This window comes from Nicotiana tabacum, chromosome 16, assembly GCF_000715075.1.
Source record: "Nicotiana tabacum cultivar K326 chromosome 16, ASM71507v2, whole genome shotgun sequence".
In the NCBI taxonomy this organism is placed as follows: domain Eukaryota; kingdom Viridiplantae; phylum Streptophyta; class Magnoliopsida; order Solanales; family Solanaceae; genus Nicotiana; species Nicotiana tabacum.
The window spans coordinates 45,353,599-45,371,062 of NC_134095.1; positions in this window are offsets into that span (position 1 = coordinate 45,353,599).

Here is a 17,464-nt window from a genome sequence, read left to right on the forward strand (position 1 = left end):
ACAAGGAATCGGATGTCTTCAAAATAGAACAAAGGAACGACGAAATGTTAAAGGAGTTCGTGTCCAGGTTTCAGATGGAAAGAATGGAACTACCACCAGTCGCCGACGACTGGCGGTACAGGTTTTTATGCAGGGTTTGAACGAGCGAAGCTCGACTGCTTCTCGCCGACTAAAGCAGAACTTGATCGAGTATCCAGTTGTGACATGGTCGGACGTGCACAACCGTTACCAATCGAAAATCAGGGTTGAGGATGACCAAATAGGAGCCCCATCGGGTTTGGTTCATCCTAACAGTTTTATGGCCAAGCCCCCAAGAGATACGAACAGGGAATCAAGATCGAACAAGGAAAGGTATCAACCATATGCCAATCGAAGGAACCACGGTTCAGGTCAAAACGCTCCTCAGAACGATCGGAGAAATGATCGGGGCCAAAGTTCTTGGGGACGCATAGGCAAAAACGGGTTCGATAGGCATGTCGATCCCGTAGAGGCACCACGGTTATCAGAGTACAACTTTAGCATGGATGCATAGGGGATTGTGTCGGCTACTGGAAAAGTCAAAGACACCAAGTGGACCAGGCCCATACAAACCGATCCTTCCCAAAGAAACCCGAGATTGATGTGCAAATATCACGGTACACATGGCCATAGGACAGAAGTTTGTCGGCAGTTAAGGGAAGAGGTGGCTCAATTGTTCAACGAAGGCCACCTTCGAGAATTTCTAAGTGATCGGGCTAAGAATCATTTAAGGGAGAGAGACGCAAGGAAAAATGAGAAAGAAGAACCACAACATGTAATTCACATGATCATTGGCGGAGTCGACATCCCTCAACAGCCTGTATTCAAGCGTACTAAAATATCAATCACAAGAGAGAAACGGACTCGGAGCTATGTACCCAAGGACGCCCTATCGTTCTGTGATGAGGAAACAGAGGACATATCTCGTCCTCACAACGACGGCTTGGTAATTTTTATCCTTTTAAATAAAGTTCAAGTTAAGCGTGTTTTAGTGGATCCGGGTAGCTCGGCGAACATAATCAGATCGAGGGTCGTGGAACAATTCGGCCTTCAAGACCAGATTGTACCTGCGTCTCGGGTTCTGAATGGCTTCAACATGGCAAGCAAAATAACAAAGGGAGAGATTGTCTTGCCAGTAAACATAGCCGGAACCATACAAGACACCAGGTTCCATGTCATCGATGGTGACATGAGGTATAACGCGCTTCTCGGAAGACCGTGGATTCACAACATGAGGGTAGTGCCTTCAACTCTCCACTAGATGATAAAATTCCCGACAGAGGAAGGGGTGAAAACGGTTCAGCAAGACAGCATGCTGCAAAAGCGATGTTTGTAATTGAGGAAGTGGTTCCAACACCAGAATCCGTGGCCTCGGAGAAATCGAGATCCAAAGGTAAGCAGGCGGCCAAGTAGTAATTACAGCTCCAAGCCGTGACGAAAGTGGAGTAACACGTAATCGAAGGTGAATAAGGGAACTCCCTTGCTCCTCGAACCTTCGTTGTTCTGTGGAGTCTGACGCTACCAAGTCAACCGATCGAAATAAAGGTACACCTGGGAACAGGATTAACTCCCGAACATAGGAAAAAACTCATTTAGTTGCTTATTGATTATATGGATTGCATCGCTCGGCCCCGTTTAGATATGACAGGGATTCCGCCGAAAATCGTCACACATAGGCTGAGCATCGATCCTAGGTTCAAATTAGTGAAGCAAAAGGGAAGGCCTTGGTCCAAGAAGCTGCATACTAACGTCCAGATAATAGAATGATCGAAGAACAAACCACGTAAAACAACGAAAACCCATATTAATGATATGTCTGGTTAAGTCCATGTGCGCAGAGGACCCTTTAATCCATTTGCAGGAAACAGCCAACGTTTTGAGGCAATACAACACGAAGCTTAACACAGAGAAGTGTGCCATCAAAGTTAGTTCAGGCAAGCTTCTCGACTTTATGGCGACAAATCGGAGTATCAAAACCATCCCCGAACATATCGAGGTTTCGAAGATATTATGATCACGGATAATAAGATAAGACCGTATCGAGACTTCAGAGTTATTGGTAGAGGATCTTACGAGCTCGGCACGATGGAAGCTCTCAAAGGCGCGCGATCTCGAAGACACCCCTTTTCTGCATAAAGGCCTTAGGTTTTAAAATCATACGTTGCACTCTTTTTCCCTTGGCTCGGATTTTGTCCCAAATGGGTTTTACCGGCAAGGTTTTTAACGAGGCAACAACTACGTGCTACCTAAGGAAAACTTAGTAGTATCCAAGGTTTCTTTTTAATAAACCTCGAACACTGGGGTGGTATCACCCTCGGAGGATATATTTTCAAGGAAAATACTTCACGCCTTATAGGGCCTCGATAGGAAAACTCTGTAATGGGCCAAACGGTCAGATGAACCGTGTCGATATAGGATAGTCAAGCCCCTACGGCAAAGCATGTGCGCATGTATCAATTATTTAAAGAAGCGTTCTGTTAATATCAAAAATACTTTGTGTCTCAAAGAAGTTTACTATTATACGAGCTCTACACTTACAATCCTATGGGAAATGGCTCAAGAGCCAAAGCATAAAGGCACCCCCGAAGACTCGAGGACTGTCATCGATAGTCAATACATCCGAGTCATCAAAACTTGGACTTATAAGACCTCAAAGGGGCACCCCCTCGAGACAAAGCCCAACACCAATATACCCGGGAGACTAGCTTTCAAACAAGTTCGGAAAGTTATCGGGAAACAAGTACAAGTGACATACCCGAAGGCTACGGCCATGCTAAATACTACGGTCATATAAAGGCTACGGCCAAAATGATGTGGCTCGAAGACATCCAACTTTCGCTGTAAATTAAAGGCCTTCAAACACTTTGTAAAAACCGGTTAAATCAGGCTACCCTCAGCAAAAGCAAAACATAACGGGCTTCGATAAATTCAGCCCCCGAATAATTCAACAGGCTTCGATAAATTCAGCCCTCGAATAATTTTAAGGCTTCGATAACATTGACTCTCAATAAAAACCTCGGGAGGTATTCGATTATCAATACACAAACAAGCTCCAGACATGTCGAACCTTCAAAAAATACAATGGGTACAAAAAGCACATGCTAAAGCATAACTAAAATATTCACTAAGCTTTTTAGCCAAAATGAGGAAAAAATTATATAGCCATTATAGAGGCTGAATTGGCCCTATTTAAAGAGCCTAAGGGCCAATTTAAAAGCCCAAAGACCAACTTTGAAGGGTTTAAGGGCCAAACACTTATAGCTCAAGATTCCGTTCTCACTCGACCTAGGCTTAAGAGTCACGATACTCCGAGGTCACATCGGGTCAATTTAAAGTTGGCTCGAGGATCATTGAACCTACCGACAGAAATCTAAGGGTTTATTATATCCCAAGCCAGAACCAATTCTTGAACATATCATTCAAGTTATTTAAACTAAGCATTCCATAAATATAGGCAACATGAAATCCAACACAAATCGAAAGTGAGATAAAACGTTCCTCTTGTATTTCCAAAAGATGATTACAATGGATATTTACTCAAGGGACATTTGCACAAAAACAAAATAAGGAAAGCTAAAACTACTTCGGAGTCACATCTTTGGCAGTTGCATCTTCAGGAGTCGCATCTTCGAGAGACTCATCCTCGGGGATTTCCTCTTCGTCCCCTCCACTCTCGGAGCCACTGGCTGAATCATTCTCATCAGAAAGCAGAGCGGCAGCCTCTTCTTCTAAAATCTTCGCCCTTTCAATATCAGCTGAGAAATCGAAGCCGCGATTGTGTACCTCCTCGAGGGTAGCCCTCCGAGATTGACGCCTAGCATGATCAAGTGCATTCGATAACTTAACTTCTGTTGTAGAAGAGATCTCCTTTGCTTGATCATTAGCCGCTTTAGCATCGGCTCGATACGAAGACATAACTACCTCAGCATCAGATCTCGTCTTAGCCAACTCAGCAACAGATTTAGCTTTAAGCTCCTCGATGTCACGGCCTCGAGATAGGCTTTCCTCCTTCACACTTTGAAACTGACATTCGAGGGAAGCCTGCTCTTCTAGAAGAGTTTCTTTCTCAGAGGCGAGATTGTGCATGCTTTGCCTCCACCCCAAGGTCTCAGCCTCTTTCATTTTAAGCTCCTCCTGAAGATGCGCCACCGAGTCGGCCTTCTGATAAAACTGCGAAATTAAAGGTAGTAGATTCCAAAACAAGCAAGTTCATAACATGCCCTCAAAGGATATATTACCTTCTCAACATACTCGGCTCGTCCTTGGCCAGCTTGTGCCAATTTAACTCGAAGATCGCTGATCTCCACCTCTTTCTTAACATAGAGGGTTTTAAGATTGTCCCTCTCTTTCGAAATCTTTTTAAGCTCAGCCTCATATCGAGCAAGATCAGTTCGAGACTTGGAAAATGCCTTTTTGTGGAGCACCACAACCTTCATAAAAAAGGAGGAAAGATGGATTCAGAATAACAAAAACGTAGGCGCAGGCATAACAAACAAAAAACTCACTTGTTTGAAGAGTCTACAAGCCTCATCAAAAATGAAAGAAACATCTAGGTCGGGGCCATCTTCAAGCCCTACAAGGCATTCTCTAAATATGTCATGTTCTTCATGGCTTGCTTCCACTTCAGAAGACCTCATATTCTGAGTGTCTTGGATTTGCCCATCGGAGAACTCGGGGCTAGGATGTGAATCATCTACATTGATTACCCCAGATGATACACTTGGGCATTCTCTTTATTTTGGAGAGGCTTGGGGCTGGGCCGTTCAGCCTCACCCTCCAAATGGCCTCCTAAGCACGGTGCCTTTTTCTGTACGATGGCTCGGGGACTTTATTTGAACTTCCCTTAGAGATTTCTTCGACTCTAGAATGAGCGATATCCACCTTCACCAGCTCGAGGGACTTCGAAGCACTAGCATTTTTTTCTTTCACGGGCTACCAATAGGCAGTCGTCATCTTCTTCTTCCTCCTGATCCCGAAGGATTTGGGCCTTTTCTAGAGATAAGGCCATCGTATCGACCTTGGACCTTCGAGCCACGCTTTTCTTAGGCTTCGGGGGATTGCAGGCGACTCTCTTTTTCTCTTTCTTTCTTTAGGAGACTTCAGAATTTCTTCTTCATCATCCAGAGTTGGCCGCATGGAAACGACGTCTCTAAGACCTGTACAAAACCGAAGTAAGTATACCATAAAGAGAAGTACAAGAAAACAAACAATGGAGCTCACCATGATTTTTGGCCTCTCATCGACCCTTGGCCAAATCTCGCCAGCAACGCTCTGAGTAAGAGGAATTGGAAGCCAGCTTTCGGACCTAGCCTTCGAGGTCTGGGACCCCACCAGGAAACCAAGCAGTGGTTGTACCATCGGAAAGGGGTTAGACCAAGAAAAAGGATGAAGCTGAGAAAAAGAAAAGAAAACAGGGTATACACCTGCTATGTACTTACCAGCTCATCCACCCTCGGTCTTTGTCCTCGTCGATACTACATAAAAGAGATTTCAGGGATCGGCATTGCAATTTTATCAAGCCGCCGCGATAAAGTCGAGGGCTATACAGCCTGATCAGATGGTCGAGGGTAAAAGACATCCCCTCAACCTGGCTCAAAAAGAACCTAATTAGGTAAACGATTCACCAGAATGAAGGGTAGATCTGGCCAAGCATCACTCGGTATCGTTGGCAAAACTCGAGGATAACTGGATCTATCGGACCCTGAGTCGATATTACAGGATCCAGCATGAAGGGGTAGGTATATACGCTTAAGTACCCCACTTTATATGTAGTTATGTCCTCCTCGGAGGAAGGGATCACTACTTCTTTATTATCCCACTTGCAGTCCTCCTTTACTTGCCCAAGCTCGGCCTTGGTTATCAAACAAACATATCGAGACATGGGCTCGCATCGGCCTAGTGTCGAAACAAGTTTCTCGATTTTGAAATCAAATGTTATTTCACATGGAGGAGGGATGCACTCCTCAATACGAGGGGGCACCACCAGTTTTCTCTTGGTCGGTTGAGAAGATGAAGAAGCTTTTTCTTTTTGGGGAACTAGTTTAGAGGTTTTAGCCATCGCGATGTGGAAATTCAAGAAAATGGAGAGTGTTGATAGTGAATTAAGAGCTAATAAAAGAGAAGGGAAAATTCAGAGAAATTTAAAAGGATAATGAGACTTTGAGAACAATATGAGAACAAAGTTGGTAAGATTGTGAAGTTTAACTATTTATAGAGGTTATTTAAGCGTGCTAAGGAAGCCAAATGACTGGCTGTCAGTCGCCTCTAATTAATGACTTTGGGAATCGCACGAAAGACAACATTTCAATCATTTCAGCCGCTAATGTCACGATAGTGGCATCAGGATCAAGGCGTCGAAGACTAATTCGTCGAATATTATAACGGACAACCTATAAATCGAGTTCGAGCAGAGTATCCACTCGATTGCTGAGCCCAGGGGCTACCCGAGTTCGAGAAATTTCTCACTCGGGAACTACAAAAATGCTTAAGGGCTAACTTTATTACAAGTTCGAGCAAATGCTCGCTCGACTACTAAGCCCAAGAGCTACCCGAGTTTGAGAAATTTCTCACTTGGGACTACAAAAGGCCTAAGGGCTAACTTTATTTCAAATTCGAGACCTCGCTCTCACCTAACTCGGACTCGGGGATCCCAATGCTCCGAGTTCGCATCAAATCGATTTAATCTCAGCTCGAGGATCAACAAGAATCTTAAGGGGTATTATATTGATCGATTAAAAACCTAAGGGTTTATTATGTCCCGAGTCCGGTATTTGGACTAGTCATTAAAGTTATACAATCAAGTTTTTACAAGTAAAGATAGAATAAAATTCAACACAAGCCAAAAGGGAAACAAAGGGATCCTTTTATATTTCCAAGTGATAGTTACAAAATATAACTGTAACACCCACGAAGGGTACTTACACGGGAAGAAAGAAGCAAAAAAGAACCTAATCTACTTTTAAGGCCACATCCTCGAGAGCATCATCTTCGGGAGACTCCTTCCCTGGGGCCCCATTTCGATCCTTGGGAATGTCTACATGCCCGAAGAGATATAGGGCAGAGAGCCCTCGATGAATGTAACTATATTTCCAACAGCGGGGATTGAGCATTCTGTTGAGATTTTAGGCCATTATTTGTTAAAATATAGCAGCAAAAGAAAAAAACCAGAAGGGAAGAGATAAAGATGTAGCTTCGCCTTCTATCATAAGAAAAACCAAAAAGGTTGCTCTATGCACAAACAACGATCCAAGAATATTCATTCTTGGGATGATGTTCCGGTGTGGGATGCAAAAGTTAATAGATGATAGTGCCACCCCATTCCACAGAAAGCGAAAGGAATGAAGTGCCACACCAGGTTGAAGTTAAGAGAGATAAGCAGTAGTTTAAAGTTCGCATGGGAGAAGGATTCGACATCCTTCTCACGTTGTTTCGAATCAAAGCTTTGGAAAGGATAACATTGGCATAACTGGTAAAGTTGCTCCCATAAGACCTTGTGTTCATAGGTTCGAACCATGGAAATGGACGATTAAAGAAGGAAGCAAAGAAGGGAAAAGAACAAAATTAGATAAAGTACAATTCTTTGTTCAACATAATAGCCTCTTATTTATAGAAAGGCGGTGACAGATCGGCAACGCTAGTGACTGACCAACACTGGCACGCATTTGATGTTTTGGGGAAGAGCGCCGACATGACATTTTCGGTCATTTCAATCACCTACGTCACAAGCATGACATCATCATGAGAAGCTCGGAGAGGTCGAGGTGAAAATCGTTTCTTATCATCTTATTCTAAGAAACGCGGGGACTATCTGTATACGGTCAAAATCATATGACCTCGATGTAGAAGCTCGAGGTTCCACTATGGGCCCGAGTCCGGGAGATGTCAAGTTCGAAACCGGTGGACCAGACTCAACCTCGAAGACGGAGTGTAATGCCCGGAAGCAGGAGTTCGAGGAATACCAATGTCAAGTGTGCTTGACCTCGAAATAGTACCGTTATGGATTTGTACCAAAGCTGGCTAGATTCTTGCAATGTCCCCAAAAGTCATGGCGCAAATCACGGAATAGGATTGTTCCGTACTAGACGATTAGACAACTGTACCAAGAATATTCCCTACTGTAAATGGAAATATTCCTTATTTAGGGTTCCCCCATTATATAAGGGGGATCCCAATTATTTGTAAGATCATCTTTTTACTAAGCAAAGAATATACTCTCTACTTTTGCCTGTTGTTCATCAGAATTGTCCCTTAGCTTAATTGTTCTTACTTTGATTTTCTTACTTAGTTGTTCTTACTGTCCTAAAGCCACCTCGAGGTCACCTTCTCGAGGTCACTGCTGCTAACTAACATTGGTTTGATTCACTTCTATCTTCCATTTCTACTTTATATTTCTTGATTATTAATTGGTATTGAACTAAATCGCATATATTTAAAACCACAAATAAAGTTTAATTATTACTCATATTTTCGATGTAAACAAAAGTATTACAACTAATATTCTAATAAAATTTGGTCCAAAAGTTTTTTGTTACTTAGATAACAGAAGGTAGATAACAAGTTCCACTACAAACAGCCCGTATTTGTCATCAATTTTTATTTTTATTTTTTTGTGTGGAAAATATGGACTGTTAAAAGCTTCTCTCAACAAAATAAAAGAACTTTCGACTCTCACCGTCCTACGTCTACGTGCACAATTTCGTAAAGGAAGTTGGAACTACATATCTAGCCCTTTTTTTTGTAACTAATTTTTTATTAATCACCAGTAAACTTTACAAATTACCATAGCTAGCTAACACAGCTAAACTATCATATTTACATGATGCTCTACTCTTTTTATATTTTTTAAAATCTATTTTTTTGAACTATATCAACTAATCTAGGAGGAGCTCGTACATAACAAACACAAGCTATCTCTTTGGCTATCTTCTCCCATCCTATACTTATTTTCTCAAAAATCCTTTTGTTCCTCTCTATCCATATACTATGTACTACTTCAGAATATAACATCTTGAATAGTTGAGCTTCCTTTGATTTGCCTTTAGCTCTCTTGATCACCTCATGCACATGCTGGTCCCAGGTAGCTGCTACTATATTTTGATTCTGTGTCCAGTGCATCAGCTTTTGCATCACTGTTTTTGTATAATCACACTCCACAAAGAGATGGTCTTTTGTTTCCTCTTCCCTCTGACATAAACTGTGTTTTCCTTCTACCTGCATTCCCCATTTGTTCAACCTGTCAGCAGTAAGTAGCCTATTCTGCATTTGCAACAACACAGTGAACTTAGCTTTTGGCCTTGCAGCATTACCAAACATCAAACACTTCCATGGCATTCTTGGTTGATCACCTAATAGCTGAAGATATATATGTTTAATGACTTCTTTTTCCCTGCAAATATGTACATTGTTCTGTTCTAGTAGATGTTTGGCTTTTATTATTTTCCTCACCATCCAATTTGCTTGTTGTGGAACTTTTACTTGCTCCATCTAGCCTTTCTCTTCTCTCCACCGTCATATTTGTAATTAATGTGGTACCTTTTGGTTAAAACAACTTCATTGGCAAATTAAAAGTAGAGGCGGATTCAAGATTTAAATTTAGTGGGTCAAATATAGATTCCTGTTCTTGAACTCATTGCCCTTATGAAAATATAGTTTCATATGGTAACATTTGACAAAATTTTAGTAATTCTTTTACATATATTTTATACTCCGTGTAAAAAATATTGGGTTTAATCGAACATGTAATCTATACTCGGCTCTAATTATATGAGGACTAAACCTCCGCAGATGGTCCTATAAGGAGGCTGCATATGAAAAATAAAGACACTAACTAGCAAATTGGTAAAGAAATGGACCCAAAACTAGCTTATAAGATAAGAATTGTCCCAAACTATATAAACAATTTCTCTCATATTATATTAAAGAACAAGTTCTATTATTCTCCTGTTACAAGCTAAGGATGTACATATTCAACACTAATTAAGTTTTTCTTTTAATATTTTTGTGGGATGAATCCATGAATAATCAGCATAGGAAGGTAAAGGAAGGATATAGAACTGAGATCTTATTATGAGGTGATATAGACAATTAGTAAAATACAACTCTATTTTTCAACTAGCTAGGTGGAGGCGTGGAGCTACCTTAGAAGTTAAGAAAAGATTCATAAAATTGTACGTGAATGATTTTCCCACTTTTCCATCACATTAAAGAAGTCCCTCTTTTTCCTATTGGGCAACTGAGGTTGATTCTGCCCTCTCTTTTTTCAATTTTTATTTTTTATTCATATTATAATAATACCCATTTGTAAAATGCTTAGAATTTTTCCGCCCTTCTAATTTAGATGAATAATTATTAGAATCTAGGCAGAATCAAACTTGATCCTCGGTATAATATCTGATCTTCTCTACTTAGGATTTATTCCAAATTATTAAAATAAGGAGTTGTAATCTTCCAAATTCCATAATTAATGGACAAGAATAATGAAGAGCATTTGGCTACTTGGCATGTAATGGTGCAGGGCAGAGTTCCTAACTCTCTTTAACTGAAAAAACTGCCACACTATAACTAAAAAAAGAAAAAAACTTTCCTTTATTTCGGTTAAATGCTGAATTGGGCCCACACTCAAGAAACAGCAGCTAGTTAGAAGAAGAAAAACGCAGACGCCACTGGGCCTAATTTCACTTTGGATGTGATGCCTGGCGATGATTCATCTGGGCCCACTAATCATGGCCCCTTGGCCCAAAAATGCTCAACCCACTTGTGCCACCATCCCCCACTCACTCTCCCTTTTAAGAACCTCTCCCCCTCGCGCGTGGACTCCAATTACGAAAAAGTTCACAATTCGAACTGTAATATCACAAGTTTAAACTTCAGTACTCTTCAATTCTTGTAATTCGAGTGTTTCCTCTTCACCCCCTATTAATTATATAAAAAAGATAAATAATAAAATCCTCTCTTTTCTTACTTTATTTAGATTTTTGTCTATTTAGACCAGAGAATAGAAGTTGTTGAGTTATATTAAAAGTGGGTAGCTAATGTTATTTTGTTTCTATTTCCCTTCTGTAGAAATAACATGGCCTAGTTAATTTTTTGACTGATAATTAAAAAATAATCAGTATTTACAAAGTAATTGATAAAATAGCCATTGTTTTGTTGAAGCACGGAAAGTTCCAGCATAATATGCTGGATTATGGAGCTCCTGCGTAAAAACTTCTTGCATATTATATTGGAACGCCAACACGAAAAATTCCAGCATAATATGTTGGATTATGGAGCTATTCCATTTAAGCTTTCTGCATATTATTTTGAAACTCCAGAATATTATACTAGAATCTCATATGTAAAAAATTCGAACTCTAGCATATTGTGCTGGATTTTTTTCAAATTTTTAAGGGTGTTTTGTTCAGATTATATGTTTACATAAAAGGTGACCAAATTCTAAATACTTTCGAAATTGTGACTATTTTTCAATTACTTCTGCATTTTGGTCACCTTACTTCTGCATAGTATCTTTGGGTTAGTGAGTGAAGCCAAAGTGGGGAGTGGGTCCAGTGGGCCAGCTACACGTGGTGCATGGCTGTAGTTCCATCTATAGAGCATTTTGGTCCAATCCCATTACAATTAGTTGTCGACCCTCTTTCTATTTTGGTAATAGAACAATAAACAATTTGCAACATAAAGGTTCAAATTATCATCATTTGCTCTTTTATTTGATTGAGATGTTTAATGAATTATTATGCATTTGGTGACTGCCCATCCAACAAGAAGTTGTTAAGATTACAAGAGGAAAATTATTAAAAAGGAAAATCAATAAGTTGGGAGTCTAAAGAAGTATAGTTTACATTTGTTTCTTTGTGCTTAGGCACCTTTATCTTTATCTTAAATTAAGGTATGTTATAGTGACTTATGTGGATATCTTTTTATTGCAAAACCATGTTCACGAAAGTGCAAAGACAAGTTCTCAGAACATAATTATTGGAATGATACTAGATATATCTCTTAAAGTGAGAGATCATACCTATTTTCACTCCACTAATTATCAATGATGCTAATGTCTCTTTCAAATTTCCCCTTAATGCTTAGTGCACCAAGGCTTTTTGGGAGACTCCATTATGCTCCGCGCAACAATTTTTACATGACCTTTTTTTAAGTACAAAAAGTTCTTCAATTTGTATCACAGTGATTTTTCGTGTAATTTATATTATTTATAAATTAATTCGCTAACATCTCATGCTACTTATATTTGCTTAACCTTAGCTGATCCTGTTTTAAAATGTATCCACTCGCAATCTTATTTGTATTTACATGTTAGTGTATTTACTAGAATACGCTATAATTTATCAAACGTTAGATATGTATGTTCACGTTAGCAATGTAGTTTCTCTAGCGCTCCTTATTTTTAATAGTGAATTTATGTTCGTTTTCTCCACATACAGCCACATTTTAGGGTACAAAGTTGAAAGTGCATGAAATTAAATACCAGGCCTTAGAAGTTATTTTAAAGAAGAGAGGGCATATCTTAGAGTTTGTTTACTGCTGAAGTTTAATTTATGGATTGGATGCACTAAGAAACCCTAGTTGAAAGGGAGAAGAGAGACGAGAAGAAGAGAAGAAGGAAATGAATGAAACAGTAACAATTTTCATTCTGCTTTGATGAGCTGTACAATAGACTATATATACAAAATGAGCTAACTTCTAACTAACCACTCTCCTATATGATTAACTTCTAACAACCTATCTAACAAACTTAACTAATCCAGTCATGTATAAATAAACTAAACTACCCTTGATGCTTAAGTCACTCATCTTTCCTCAATACTCCCCCTTAAGTTAGGTGATACAAAAACATTAAGAATGCCTAGCTTGGACATCAAGTACTCATGTTGCACTCTAGTTAAGCCTTTTGTTAAAACATCTGCAAGTTGTTCCTTTGTGACAACATACTCTGTCTTCACCAGCCCATTTTGTATATTTTCCCTTATAAAGTGACAATCGATCTCAATGTGTTTGGTACGTTCATGGAATACTGGATTTGCAGCTATCTGAATTGTTGTCTTGCTGTCAGTGTGAATGGTCACATGAAGAGCAACTGGCACTCCAATATCTTTAAACAATCCAAGTATCCAAACTATTTCTGCCACAGTTGATGCAATGCTTCTGTATTCTGATTCTGCAGAACTCCTAGAGATAGAGCCCTGCTTCTTAGACTTCTAGGACACTAGTGATTCACTACACATAATGAAGAATCCAGTTACATATTTTCTAGTGAGAGGACATGCTGCCCAGTCAGCATCACAATAGGCTGTGACTATGTTCTTCTTCTCAGTAGACAACAGTATGCCTTGTCCAGGCTGATTCTTCACATATCTGACTACTCTTTGTGCATCCTCCATATGAGATCTTTTGGGTTTTTGCATGAACTAACTTAGTGTCTGTACAGTGAAGGCTATGTTTGGTTTTGTGACAGTTAGATAAAGTAGTTTGCCTAGTAGGCTTTGATACTTGCTATGATCAGGTAACAACTCATCAACTGTTGTGTTATGCATACTTATATGTTCATCATAGTCCTTAGTGGTTAGTTTAGTGTTGGCTTCAATAGGTGTAACAGCTGGTTTTGCAGCTCCCAGTCCAAGCTCAGAGATTAGTTCCAGGGTATACTTCCTTTGATGCATTAGAATTCCTTGTTGTGACCTAGCAAACTCAATGCCAAGAAAGTATTTCAGTTCACCTAGGTCTTTCATTTTAAAGGCTTGCCGCAGATTGGCCTTGACTTCTTCTAATAGCATCAGATTAGATTCGGTAAGGAGCATGTCATCTACATACACCAGGATAACTATAGTGTGTTTGCATGTTCCTTTTATGAACAATGAGTGGTCATGCTGGCTCTTCATGAACCCAAACTTCAATAGTGCTTCAGAGAGTTTGGCATTCCATTGTCTTGGTGCCTATTTAAGTCTATATAAGGATTTCAGAAGTCTGCATGCTGGTCTGCTCTCCCCCTGACTCTGAAATCCTTGTGGTAGAGTCATATAGATCTCATCATGTAGATCCCCCTGCAGAAAAGCAATGTACACATCCATTTGATGGATATGACAATGTTCAGAAGCAGCAATAACTAGAATTGCCCTAACAGTAACCATTTTGACTACAGGACTGAAAATTTCCTGGTAGTCAATACCCTTTTGTTGTCTATAACCCTTGGTCACAAGTATAGCTTTGAACTTCTCCACCTCCCCTATGGATTTGTACTTCACTTTATATATCCATTTACAGCCAATTGGCACCTTATCAGCAGGCAAAGGTACCACATCCCAAGTATGATTGGATTCTAAGGCAATAATCTCAGCTTGCATTGCCTCAACCCACCTGGGATCCTTGACTGATTCTTCAAAGGTAGTAGGTTCTACTATTGAAGAAAAGGCAGCTAGATAGCATTGATACTTGGGAGACACACCATCATTGGAGATGTAGTTAGCAATAGAGTAAGGAACATATTTGTGACTAGACCTGTCACAAAATCCTTCAACCATATAGGAGCCTTCTTGGTTCTCAGAGATCTTCTCAGGCTAGTAGTGTGTTGATCAGCAGAAGGCAGTAAGGTTGACAGTCCTTCAGTGGTACTAGAAAGCTGCTCTGGTGCCTCCTGGATTGAGATATCACATGCATGGCTTAGATTAGTAGATGTAGAAGGAGATGATGTTTGTTCTGAACTGTGAGGCTCATGTGAAGTAGATATATAGTCTACACCATGAGTAGAAAGATTAGAGGACAAGAAAACAGGTGAAGATGAATATGACTCCTTAAAGGGAAAAATATACTCCCTGAAGGAGACATCCCTATTGATGAAGAAACAGTTAGTAGCAAGATCCAATAACACATAAACCTTTTGAGTATCCAAAAAACCCATAAGAACAGTAGGTTTGGCCTTGGGAAGGAGCTTATCTATCTCTTGAACTTGCTTGGTATAACATAGGCAACCAAGAACTCTCAAATGCTCCAATGTAGGTTCATGTCCATATAGCAGCTCAAAGGGAGATAAACCATTAAGAACAAAAGTTGGCATTCTATTGATAATATAGACAGCTGCAATAACACAATGACCCCAATATTTAATAGGAATATGTGCTTGAAATCTCAAGGCCCTATTTACCTCCAGAATATGTCTGTGTTTCCTCTCAAGAACTCCATTTTGCTGAGGGGTATATGCACAAGTCTTCTGGTGAATAATACCATGTTTTTAAAATAGGGCATGATAGACAGAATTGACAAACTCAGATCCATTATCAGACCTGACTGCATTTAGAACTTTGTTGAATTGAGTTTGAACAAAAACAAGAAGCTGAGTAAGAACTACACAAACATCAGACTTTAGTTTCAAGAGAAACAACCAAGTCATTTTGGTGAAGTCATCAACCACTGTTAGAAAATATCTATGACCATCAAATGTTGCATATTTGTAGGGACCCCAAACATCAACATGAATTAGATCAAAAGCAGTAGTACTTTTAATACAACTATTAGGAAAGGGCAATCTGGTTTACTTAGCACATGGACATACAGTGCATTTATTTATGATGTCAGTAATTTTTGCTAGTTTGGCAGGAAACAACTTCTTAAGAACTATGCTAAACACATGTCCTAATCTTTTGTGCCATAAACTAACATCAATAGTAGAGTTCCTCCTGTGTGACTTTATTCCAGCTGCAACTAATGAGATTGCAGTGAGCTTCTTGGAGCCATGCCTCTGCGGGAAATACAAGCCATCTCTCTCCCTACCAATCTCCCTCACCCTGCCACTGAAGAGATCCTGAAATACACAGAAATCAGGATAAAAGGAAGCAAAACATCTTAAGTCTCTTGTCACTTTGGAAACTGACAACAAGTTGAATTTGAACTAAGGCATATAGAAAACTTCGTTAATGACATTGTTGTCTGAAATATGACTATCTCTAATGTGTGTGACTTGAGTGACATCTCCATTAGGTAGTAAAACTTTTCTAGGATCAGTGGGAGCAGTTAGGGAGGTTTTGGTTCATAGATTAATATCTGAAACCATATGGTTTGTGGCTCATGTGTCAATGATCCATTCCTGTGGGCTAGGTGATGATGCCAAAAGAGCAATGGTAGTACCTGCTGTATTTTCCTGAGAAGTAGAGGATGAAGTGCCATTGTGACTGCTGTTCAGGATCTGCATAATTTGCTCATACTGTTCTTTGGCAAATGGAAAACCACATCCTTGAGCTGATGGTTTGGCATTTACAACACCTTGAGCCTGTGAAGCAGCAGGGCCAACCTTAACCTGAGAACTAGAGCTCCTTTATACTTGATAGTTTTCAGCACCTTGACTTATAGCATGGTGATGACTATAGTTTGCAGGTAGTGACTGCAATGGTACATAATGAGAGGCACTTTTAGCATATAGAGGCATAGAGTAACCAGGTTCTACCATTACATTGTGTGCACTAGCTCCCCCTTTCTTCTTGAACTTATATCAGAGGGATAGCCTATGATTTTATAACAATTTTTCTTACTATGACCTTTCATTTTGCAGAAATCACACTAAACATTATAGTTCTTTCTAAACTTTGGGTTAGAGTTAGACTTAGCACTACAGAGTGATGTTGAGTCATAGGTATTTACATCCACAATAGGAGGAGGACCTAACACACCAGCTGATGCAGCTACAGCCCGTTGACTCTCATAACTCATAAGCATATCATAAGCTTGATTCATTGTTGGTAAAGGCTTCATCATAAGGATTTTACTACGAGCTTGTGAATAAGAGTCATTTAAGCCCATTAAAAACTGATAAACCTTTTATTTTCGTAGATGCACAATAAACTCCTTTGTTTTGGCACAATGACACCCAGGTGTAGGTATTACAGACTCAGATTCATCTCAAAGATCTTTAAGTTTTGAGCAATAGACAGAAATAGATGAGGTACCTTGACACAAAGTGGTTGTTTCCTTGTGTAAATTGTAGCAGCGAGTATCGTTTACCTTATCAAATCTCTCCTGCATATCTAGCCACACTATTTGTGCACTAGTGGCATATGCTATACCACTAATTAGTGAAGGAGAAACTGAGTTCATGAACCACGACAGTACGATAGCATTACACCTTTCCCACTGATACCAATACTTGTCACGAACCTCCTCTTTGGCCGCCTGCCATCTATAATTCCCAACTTATTGCGACCTAGTAAAGCAATCCGCATAGATCGATACCATAAAGAGTAGTTATCAGTTCCAGTTAACTAAAATGAAATCAAGGAAATGCCGCTAGTATCACCAGGGGAAAGATACATGGGATGACCCACAACTACTGTAACACATTCCTCGAATTTATCATCCGATGAAACATGCAATGTATTCTTAGAAGTGATAGTTGTGTTTTCATCATCAACCGCCATTGTTGAGTTATTCAAAGATTTAGATCTGAGAAATTGAG